The 12,176-nt window shown below is 26.3% G+C and overlaps 1 protein-coding gene across 1 annotated transcript in view; it reads left to right on the top strand.

Annotated features, from left to right (window-relative positions):
• The first annotated feature begins 448 nt into the window (after positions 1 to 448).
• The window catches only part of LOC113383485 (solute carrier family 2, facilitated glucose transporter member 8-like), a 29,461-nt gene continuing 17,733 nt past the window's right edge, over positions 449 to 12,176 (top strand). Inside the window, exon 1 of the mRNA XM_026621748.1 lies at positions 449 to 543. The gene's annotated coding sequence lies outside the window, so the exon portion shown is untranslated. The remainder of the gene's footprint in view (positions 544 to 12,176) is intronic.

The raw sequence follows: 12,176 nt of genomic DNA, 5'->3' as shown, positions 1-12,176 counted from the left end.
AACAAAAGGTTGCAGAATTATATGTTTATAAATTTAATTGTGTACACATTTATATATACTCAGAAATAAGTACTTGTATATTTTTCAAGTATATATGCAATGGTATCCGCATTTGCTGATCAGTACTACTTTAATACTTGTGCAAGTAGCATGTGAGAGCATGACTCTTATGTTGTAAAAATATCCAAATATATATATATATATATATATATATATTATGTTAGTGTATCTTTTATAATTTTTTATATTTTTTATGTTGTAGTGTGCAAATATTTGTGTAAGGCCAGCTAAAACATTTGGTGTTTGACAACTTTTTTGTGATTAAAAGAAAGTTACCAAATCTTGGGAGATATAAACTAAAAGTGTGAAAGATGTGATCAACATTATTTTGGATTTATTATTATTATCGTAAATTAATTATGAAGTGATGGATTTGGATTATTATATTAATAATAAATAATTTCCAGATGAAGTGACTTAGTAGTGTTTTTTTATAATACTTTAATGTGGTATTAGGACAATTTGGAATAGATTCAGAATGTTGTAAGTACTTTTTATCATTTAATTTTACTAGACGAAATCAATTTATTACAAAACTAAATATTTGCGAAATTGAATGTATGGTACGAAAATTTATTCTGCTTATCATTAAATTTTAAAATTAACGTCAAAAATCTATGTACAATTTGTTTCTTATTCATGTAACAGCATACTACTTATACTTCAATTTATCATTCTTTGTATACTTCTGATTTATTTATATTTATTATGAGTGAAATGACAATTTTACTCGTATTACCATATTAACTGAATTTTAATATTAAACCTAGATTTTTAAATTTGCGCGCGCATGAAATAAATAGTGCAATTCTAAAGGGAAGTGAAATATTATTAACAAATGTTCTTGAATCAAAATATCAAAATAAGTTCATTCTAGTCATAAAATCTAATTTGCTAATTTTGCGACGTTTCAAGTTATTCCTCACACCAAAATTGGAGAAAGTATACGTGTGTGAGCCAAAATTTGACTTTCTGGTCCATGTTTTCTCAAAAATGGCTGCACCTATTTAAAAAATTCAAAATCTATTTGATGAAACTCGATTAAGACCTATATTGATTAGTTTTTTGCGACGGTCGGTACAGTCGTTTCTTTATAATCAGCACATAAGTGCAAAAAAATCAAGTTTTTTTCAATAAACCTGAACCTATTTATAAAATTCCTTCAACTTTTGAAAAAAACTAATCAGCACTGATATTATTCATTCATTCATTTAACTTTTGGAATAATATCAGTGATGATTAGTTTTTGGTAAAGATTTGCCTGATATTTTTTCGTAAATAACATTTTAAAAAATGACGATTTTAATGAAATTTTGTATAGCGATAAGGTTAATAGACCTTTAGGAACATTCTAAAATATTATAGGCCAACAGGAATTGGTTCTATTATAAATAATAATTAAAATTTGGAATAAGGGGCTGCGCCCTATGGACAACACATAAAATATATTTATTGAGGTACAGGGCTTAAAGGTCTGCGGGTAAAAAGGTCCACCACCAATATTTCAAAAAACGAGTAAAGTTAGGGATTGTTTAACAACAATATTTGAAAGTAGAGGTCAAAAGATGTATAAGCCATCACCTTGATTCATACGTTGGTATGGGGAGAAAAACGGCCACATTGTTAATTTTGTAACTAAAGTATTTTTTTTCGTTGTTAATTTTTTGTTTGAGCACTGTTATTTAGATTACAATACATGAATATAGTTTTTAAATATATTTATTGTAATTGCTTTATAAGATGTCTACTTATTTTGAAGTTAGATTCCAGAATTTGAGTCAAGAATTTTATTTGTGTAATTTCTAGAATATCTTACATGTTGTTGGGGTAAAAATGAACTTCTAAACCATTATACTGGCAAAGTGTAAACAATATGAAAAAAGTAAATAAAAATGTGAAATAAGTTCAAAAAAAATCTGCAGAAGCTAAATTAAATTAATAGTTGTTCCAATTTTGATAATGAGTTCTCATGATAAAGTTCCATATAAAAAGGTTGATAAGATTCTATATGAAGTTTAAAAAATATGCATTTTAAAGAAAAGTTGTATTCATATAATTTTTATTCATTGTATTTCAATAAACAATAAATCTAATTATAATAAATTAGACAGAAATACTTACGAAAACAAAATTCATGATAGTAGTAAGATTTGATACACTTGTTTATTAAGTATTAAAATACATATTTAGATTATGATTTTTAATTTTATTGTTTAACTTAATAATCGGAAATAGCGATCTAATGTAATTTTATCTCATAAAATCTTTTTAAATTAAAAACAAAATGGTTTAGTTTTTTGTCCCCTGGCTAAACCCACATATGGGGTAGAAAAGATTAGGTGACAATTTTTTGAAAAATAACAAGACTCTATAATGATGTTTTATAATGATGAAGTAGCTGGAACATTGTCTGTAACATTGTTAGATAGTTGTTTGTTTGACATGTATTATTTATTTTGATGTAGTTGGTTTGGTTTTCACAGAATAATTGCTCAGATTTGACTTTTGTTAAGCATCACCCCGTTACCCTAATAAAAAATTCTTGAAACATGAATAATTAAAAATTGAACTCTATATCACAAAAATATTCAAACATTCAAATTGTAAAATAGAAAAAATTAAAAAATATGTTGGTATCAATTTTATCATTATTTTGAATGTTCATGCGGTTTTGACAAATTATACAGACAGATAGGACAAAATTGTAAAATATTAAACTAAAATCGTAAATTTTCTTTTCCCATTGATACCTGTCTGAAAATCCAGTGGCCATTTCTGATGAGTAATTGTAAGTTGAGTTCCCCCCATCCCAAATCTGACTTTCAGGGCCATGAAACCGGTCCTTATTTAATATTTGAAATGTCATCAAAATGATATATGATGTTCAGTGTAGTGTAATGTCTTGTAATTTCGATGCTTTATTACTAATATCCTTAATTTAAAGAATAAGTTCGTATCAAGAACACAACGCGTCAAGACAATGTAACAAGCGGAAGGATTTTCAATCTGTTGTTCTTGTTATGAAACAAGATTACATTGATTTTCTCAACTGCTACTTAGCATTAAATTGTTTATCTGATTTATAATACTTGTGTAGAGTTTCTTACACAGAGTGCATAGAAAATACTTAGTTTCATAATGAAATTATCATCCATAATAAAGTTAACGTAGCTAAATCAAAGTAAAGTATAAGTATATAGTAATTGTACAAATATTTTCCGATGAGCACAAACAGTACATGGTTTATAGATGGTTTGCATGAAGAACAATATTTGCAAAAAAAATAGAGATATTGCATATTAAAATCTCAAGATACAACAGATTTTGATAGAGAACTGTGGTTACCATACAAATCTATGGCAAAGTTGTAAAATTTTCCACCATCTCAATTTTTTTTTTCAAGACTTAAGAAACATTCATATGGGGCGTGCTTGACAGTGGGTAAACTATTCATATATTTGTTGTTAGCTTATTTCACTTATGCACCACATTTACAAACAGTTAGTTATTTTTGTATGAACATTTTATACTAGAAATATTTTTCATGGAAAACGTTTTCCGGGTCAGCTAGTATATATATATATATAATTCAGATTTTTTTTTATAAATTTCCGAATTTCTATATAACTCAGAATCATACAATATATATATATATATATATATATATATACTAGATGGCCCGGCAAACGTTTTTTGCTTCGTAAGATTTCTAGAAAATCAAAAAAATTAATACAAAATTTAAATCATTGTTCGATTTAAATTACGGCCACTTTGTGATCTAAGCTTCAATTTGTTAATTACTTTCTACCTTATTATAAATATAATGCAATAAAAAATTTAAACTATAAAACAAAGTTGACCTTACAATTACACCTTTACTACTACTCCATCCATCTAATTGATTAAGTCACTTGATATTTTGCCCACACTTATTGGAACTTACCCAATAAATTATTATGGGTGTATAAAGCTGATATGATTGAATATAATTGTAAAATTATGAATATACGATAAAAATATAATTAATACGTTTTTTCTAACTAGTGTATTCAGTCTACTTTAAAAAATGTTTAAAATTTTTTTGGTAGCCAGATATAGGGAAGAAAAATATGCGTTTAATGAATATTTTGCTTTAAAAATTTTTTTTTTGAGAATAATTGCGTGATTAAATACTACATATTATAAATATCTTACTTGTTGTTGCGCCTTTAACAATATTTTTTAGTATGATTAGAAATATATGTTATGTTTTTTAAATTGAAAGTTATCACCTCAGACTAAGTAAATTTTTTTTTTAATTATTTCATATCCAGCAATTATCAGCCATATATTTGCATAATATTTTTTTGTTTTGTTATATTTACATTAAATTAAATTTTATAATTTGAAAACTGAATTTTATTTCGTTACATTTTCTTATAGCCAATAAATTTTATTCTAAAATATAAATTATTGCCAATTATATGAATTATTCAAGCGACTATAAACTAATAGTACAATTTATTCAAAAATGAAACACAATTATTCCATATCTTGCCACTAATTTAATTGGTTAAATATTTGAATAAAATATATTTTCAATTCAACACATTTTATATTTCAAAATATTAATAATTGCTAATTATATGAATGATAATCATATTAGGGTCTATGTTTGAATTTGCATAATATTTTTACTGTACTCTTTAAAACTTATTTTTAATAAAAAATAATTTCCAGGTAAATTTTGTGACTGGCAATTTTAAGAGTGGCCCTGCACTGAGTTTTATTAGAGTTAAAAGAATATAGAGTTAAAAGAATAAAAATTCTAATGTAATGAAACATATTAATGAAGAATACCAAACGTAAATAAAAACAATTTAGTATTACTAATCTCAGTTAGTTTAACACAATATTTCATTGTGTTTCCAAAGATTTTATGATTTACGACCCACCTTACCGTTTCTAAAAACGTTGTCTAAAAGTATTGTTCTTAAGAAGTTCAAAAGATGATCCTTTAGAAATCACTGACTTCACCTGACCGTCTCGAGTTTGAAATTGAATTGAACTGCAACTTTTAAAATTGCAGCGGTAGAAATTTGAAATGTTTACTCAGTCAATTACTATATTTTAATTGAAAAACTTGTGGTAAACTCATAATATTAGGATGTTCTTAATGGCCATACGTTCTGTGTGTATGTATGCATGTATGAATGCAGATGCAGACTTTTCATAGACGATTTCGAGAACACGGATCAGCTGATTTCAACGATTCAAAAAACATTAGACAAATGACCAGGAGACATGCTGATTAGTTTTTGGTCAAGTTTCAAAGATACGGGGCAAGAAGTGCCAAAAATGTAAATTCAGTGTTTGAGAGAACAGAGCGTCCGTTTTCAATAATTCTAAAAACATTCTACTTGTATTGATAAAATAAAGAACTGATTAATTAATTAATTAATTAATTAATTCAAAATTAGTTAATTGATTAATTAATTTTGAAAAGGCAGGTTTAGCAGTTTCGGAGATTCAATTCAAGAGTAAAAAATATGCCATTTGACGGTAAAAAATGTACATTAAATAAATAAATGTACATCAAATGATCACATATTTTATAGGTATTTTAATAATAATAACAAATTTTGTTAAACTTTCTATGGTTTCCGTACCAATGTTTATCCGTTATACTGCGACGCGGCGCCTATGCGCTTTGATATTTCATTTTTAGGCAGCTAACAAATCGCGATTGCTTTGAAAAAAAATTTAAAAGTTTCAAAATATTTCAAAGTATAAAAAAATCAAATTTTTCAAAAAAGTCAATATTTTTAAAAAAAATTAAAAATCTCAAAAATCGATTTTTTTTCTAAGTTTTAAAAGAAAATTGAATAATTTTTTTTAATTTTCATGTTCGGTACGGGAAGTTTCAGCAATTTGCCTTAAGGCACGATGCCATGCACAGCTATGTAGTCAAGTGTGGTCATGCACCACTAACTATGTAGTCAAGAGTGGTCAAGTGTGATTTTTTCCCAAATATCCTCAAAAATCCGGATCGATGATATCCTGCCGATAGTATCGTGTGAATATCAATGTCTCGGTGACTCGTCGAATGGTTGACTCGGCAGACAGTATATTTGACGGTCAAACGTTTGACGGCAATAGGGTGCCGCTACGGACCTTACATTAAGCAGGAGGCCCTAATAAATATGATTGACATGCTCTTATTACGCTACGTGCGTTGCAGAGCAAAACAATACGAGTACACGAATAATATACAATATACACATATATTACATATGTATTGTTTAACTCTATATAAGTGCTAAGTGGACGTATACTTTAACTTAATAAAAAAATTATTGTTGATGCAAACAATGGACTGTGATTTTTTAATGTCATCGACGTGGATAAGATTGTAATGTAAGTAAGTCAATGATGGTGTCCGTTTCCGTTTCTAATTAATGGTTTTTTCGCGAACGATTGAATCCTTGAACGGTCGGCTGATAGATTTTTAATTGACAATTTATAGCAAGAGTGTTGTGTACAGCATTGACATATAAAATTTAAGTCTATTTGCTGAAGAAAATTTACAACGCTTGTTTTTATTAGAACATTGCAAAAAATATAGCAGAATCCCAATAAGAAAAATATGAACAATACAATTTGCATTTTACTCCACCTTAGAAAATAATTTCTCATGGCATGGGGCGGGACACAAAGGATCAATTATATTTTGAAGAATATTGTGAAAACCTAGCCAATTATAACACTACAAATAACGTACATCAAGTAAACAACTATAGTTTAATAATAATATAATATTAAGACCAATAATATTTTATTGACAAATATAACAAAAGATGATTATGTTTACTAAGATCACTTATTTCTAATTTTATTATGTCTAGAAGTCAGGGGACGCCATAGTACTCCCCCAAAATAAAAACGTCGGGGTCACCAATTATATAGTTTTATGAACTATATATTTACTTTGAAAATGATTAAAAACACAATTTATCTTTGAAGATTTAATCCCATGAGAAAATACGAACATTTAAACTTTCAAGATCAAAACAATATTTTATTGACAAATATAACAAAAGATGATTATGTTTACTACGATCACTTTCTTATTTCTTATTTAATTAGGTCTAGATGTCAGGGGACGCCATACAACTATCTGACTATGATCAGTAAAAATAATGCCAGATTTCTAGAAATAATTCATTATTCTAGAAATGTGTTTTTTTTTGCTGTTTCTCAATAAAATGTCATCTGGTCCTTTTTACCCCATAGGCGGGGGAAAATGGGACGGCCAGGATGCAAGCAGGTCGAATGTCTTATTTTTATTTTTGAAGAGATTTTACAAAACAATAGCTACATTATTCAACCGATTCAAAATATAAATTCCATGGATACGTTTTTTACAGAGATTATTGCACTGTATATAACCTTGATCTGGTATTTTGTCAAAAATATTCACCAGCAGAGTTGGAAAAACTATTTATATAATGTCTTTTATATATCTCTTATAAAATTGCGTTTTTTAACTTAATTTTTTCTTTAATTTAACATTTTTATTGCTTACAGCTTTTTGAGATAAAGATTTAGTTGGCCCTTTTCACCCCGCCCATGTGTATGATTTTTTATAAAGATTATTTAAAAAGAAATGTTGGAACTAACTTAGGATTAACCATACATTTTATAAAACAGTTAAATAACGTATACTTAAGATTTATATTAACGTCTCGTAAACTAAAGAACGGTGCTCACTATAATAAAAACTAACAACGAAAGAAAATACCTTTGTTATGGATTTTCTTTTGTTATGAAAAATGATTTACGTCTCTTGACAGTAGTTATGAAAATCTACTATACGACAGTAATTTGCCCTGAGGATAGGGACGATACTAAGTACTTCATTAAATTGAATTCTGGTCTTTTTAAGTGCTTTATTTTATTGCAATTATTTTATTGAGACATAGATAAATCTGTTTGAATTATAAAAAGTTTAACGTGTTACTTAAATCGGTTTTTTCTCACTAGAATTTCATTGTAAATTTTTCTAAATACCTATTCCAAAGTTTATACAAAATATATGCTAAATGTCCAAAATATACTTTTTTTACTGATGTATTTTTGTTACTGGTAAAAGTAGTTTTGAAAATGTACAATACAATAGTAAATGACTTTGCAAGGACGGTCTGAATACTTTCTTAAATTAAATTATAAATACCTCTTGTCCTTCTTATATTTATATTTAATTAATTTTATTTTATTTTAGTACGAGTATTTTGTAGAAATCTTATATTTAATTTATAAGAAATTACTTACCTTAAACAGCATTTTTAGATTCTTAAACTTCGACGTGTTTTTTCTAGGATATTCTTATTTAGTTTATTTGATTTTCTAGATATATTTTTTTTCAAAAATTATGCAAAGTATATAAAAAACTTGAAAAATGAAAATTCTTTTATTAAAGATCATTTTATATAATTCAATAAAAAGTATAGATTTGCACAATTTCATAAACAGAGTTTAAATATTTTTTTTGCTGGAGTTATTATTATTATTTTTAACTTTTTGTAGGGAAGATACAATTGATATTCTATTCCCAATTATTATTAAAAAAAGAAGTTTGCTAAAGTGGAAAATTAATTACAACTAGACTAAATTATATATCCATTATTCCGAACAATTCATTCGGCACAAGTGTACCTTTCGTCTTAATTTCATTAATGTGTCTGTTACCCCCGGTCTCCTCTTCGTATTCCATCCAGATTCTCCTTGGTAATAAAATCTTTCGTACATAATCGTCTAAAGATAAAAGCAAATGCATAAAATTTTCAACTTTTTCTCATAGTCGTCGTAGTGTGTGAACGGAACGGAAGTTTCTGATTATACAATCAGCTAGAGGAATATATTTGTAGTAGAACTTTGTTTTGATTCGCTAATGAAATAAACACTTGTATGAATTTTCATGTGAACAGATGGATACTTTAATCCCACCAATAGTTAATTTTTAGTATATACACTTTTTTTGTTAATTAAAATAATATTCAAAAATCTCAGTCTGCGAAAATTGAATGCTCAAATTAGTTGGTTGAAGTAAATTGTCTAATAGAAGTGGTTATAGATAGTGTTTCGGTTGGATATTGGTGCAAATTGTTGAAAAATCTTTCTGTAGGTAATATTCTATTTGTTTGATTATATTAAAATTATGTTATTTATATATAGAAATCATCAAACTATAAACTACAAAAAATAAGTCTATTAACTATGTCCAATAAAGCAGTAGTTATAACATATTTATATTTACACTGATAGTACAAAACATTGCAAAAAAGGTTAAAAAGGAATTATACTTATTAGTAGACCTAAAATATAATATGTTAATAGGATATTTTTGAAAAACTTCTGCTCTGAATTTGGTCTATTTTTTTTTCATTTATTTGGTATATTGACCTATAAATTTCTTGCTAGGATATTAGAATGTTAGTCTGTTTTTATACTTCTGAATAACTAATTTCTTTTGGAGACTTGTCTAAATATTTTATTTTAAAATATCTATAGTATTCAAATATTGTAATGCTAGTCATAAGTCTAAATAAATTTGAAAATTGATAAGTTTAGATTAGGGTTTCCTTCAGCATTCAGATTAGTATTATTGTCGACCAGTTTTAATTTTACTTTAAAATATGGATTATTTATGTTAGTTCTAGAGTAGCTATATTTTACATTTAGATTAAAATTGCATCATTGCTGTAAAGATTTATTAATATTACGAAGTCTATTTATTATATTTTTAAATTATTATAAAATAAAACATTTATTATACAGGCAGTTACAGTTGAAACTACTCGAAAATTCAAAACAATACTAATTAAATTTGAATTCCAATTTTGTTCACATTTTATATATTATTTTTCTTCACTTAATTCAGTTACTATTGATGATTTAATTATTGATGGCTGCTTGACGATTATGAAATCTTCATAAATTTATTTAAAGAGCAAGTAGGGTATGGTGCGGCACAAAGGTCCAATTTGTCTTCGAGCAATTATATTGTGAAAATCAAATCTATTATATCACAACAAATAACGCTTATCAAACAACTACTCATAGTAAATTCATCATTGTAGAAATGTTTTTTTTTTGCTGTTTTTTGAAAACAGTTTGTCTCCTAGTTCTATTTCTCCCATAGGCAGGGTAAAGCCAGAGGTATTATTTTTAATTTCACAAAGTTTCCCACCGAAATTGTTTGAATTAAAGAATATCCTATGAAGATCAAAATTCTAAAATTCTAAAATTTGTGCTTCAATGTTTGATTATTTATGTTCAAATAATATTTTGATGAACTTAGAAAGTTCGAGATCCCTCTCTCATGCGTAGAGTCTAATTGCTTCACTGACAATCACCATTGATTTATTGCTCAATTTTCTACGTGTATCTGACAATCAATTCAGACCAAAACTTAAATAAATCAATGATTAAAGTATAAGTAAACTAGTGGTGCATGGCATCGTGCCTTGAGGCAAATTGCTGGAACTTTCCGTATCAGAATTAAATATTGGAGGAATATTGATGTAACTCATTAAAATGTTCAGAAACCTCTGAAACGTGAAGATATGGAAATATTTTCATTTTTGATTTTTGGCCCATTACTATACTAAAAAAATACAATATAATTTTATATTATATATGGTTATATTATATTATATATGTGTGTATGTAGCTTTTTTATCTTATATAAATAAAAGATTTTAGCTTGTTTCTTTAATCCGCATATCAATGTTTTAGATTATTTTTATCAATTTAAAATATGAATATTAAATAGATATATAGATACAGACAAATATAGATCTTCTGAAATGAAATTAACATTTATATCGAAATAAGTTAATATTATATCAAATATAATAATTTCTCCTAGTTCTCCCCTGCCAATGCGAAATTAGTCATAGGACCATGTCAATGGAAGTAATAATTTAAGCGTCACAAATTTATTAGATTAATTAAAACGTTTATTAAAATGTCGTTATGGCTTATTTGAAACAATACTTCTTTAACGAAATTAGTCAGGTTATCATTTTCAGCTTGTTACAAAACATGTTGTTTTTCATTCGACGACCAATTTCAAAATGTGTTTTTTAATTGGCAATTTGTTTCGAAATACACGTGGAATGATTCATATATATGGATGAGGTAAACGTTTTGCAATAATTTAGTAAATATTTAATTATTTGCATTTATTTATGAAAACTTATTATTCTGAAGTAAATAATTTACGTTCAGCTGTATCTTTACTTATGACTATGATAAAAGTGTGTATTTTTTTATTTATTAACTTCTCAAAGGACAAGTTTAGGTTTTCATAAAAAAATAGATTTGCCAGTTTTATGTTTCCTCGACCTTTCAAGTCTATCTGAATCAAAAAAAAGTTAAGACTATTTATGGCCTTTTACTGTTAGCAAGATTAAAAAATATATATATTGTATATATAATATTTTATTCGTTTTATATGAAATGATTGAATTTTCTATGAAATGACTATGAAATGATTGAATTTTCTATGAAATGACTATGAAATGATTAAATTTTCTTAGAAATATAATTTTTTATATTAATTTGTAATATTCCAAACAATATACTAATGCTGAAGAAAAGATTTTAACAAATTTTATATAGTGCTATAGTCTATGTTAATTATTAATTAAAAATACATATTACTACTCTTTGAAATTGGGCACCAAATGTCGTACTAAATTATCGATCTCCAATATTCAAAGTGGTTTCCCTTTGATGTTGATCATTGATCCATAAAATAAAATTAGAAAGCTACCTTGAATCGATAAAATCATATTATTTAATTCCTTTCATATTAATTAGTTAAATTTTTCAGTCAATTAATTGAAGAGACTAAACATTGTGCATATTGATAAAAACAGTGTCAGCGATAAGAAACTTTACTTAATTTTATTTAAAAAGATATATATTTTATTACTTATTACTATTTTGTGTCCCTCCACCTGTTCTGATGTATTTTCTAGTACATACCTTTCTCTTTGTATTATTAAAAGGCAACCCAGTGGTTGTCTCTTTTTTGTGTGATGAAAATAATAGATACTTCTCATTGTTGT

This window comes from Ctenocephalides felis, unplaced genomic scaffold (genome assembly GCF_003426905.1).
Source record: "Ctenocephalides felis isolate EL2017-DRISC unplaced genomic scaffold, ASM342690v1 CF-g0.4_SCAFFOLD_03570, whole genome shotgun sequence".
NCBI classification, from domain to species: domain Eukaryota; kingdom Metazoa; phylum Arthropoda; class Insecta; order Siphonaptera; family Pulicidae; genus Ctenocephalides; species Ctenocephalides felis.
This window is presented reverse-complemented; position numbering and strand designations above follow the sequence as displayed.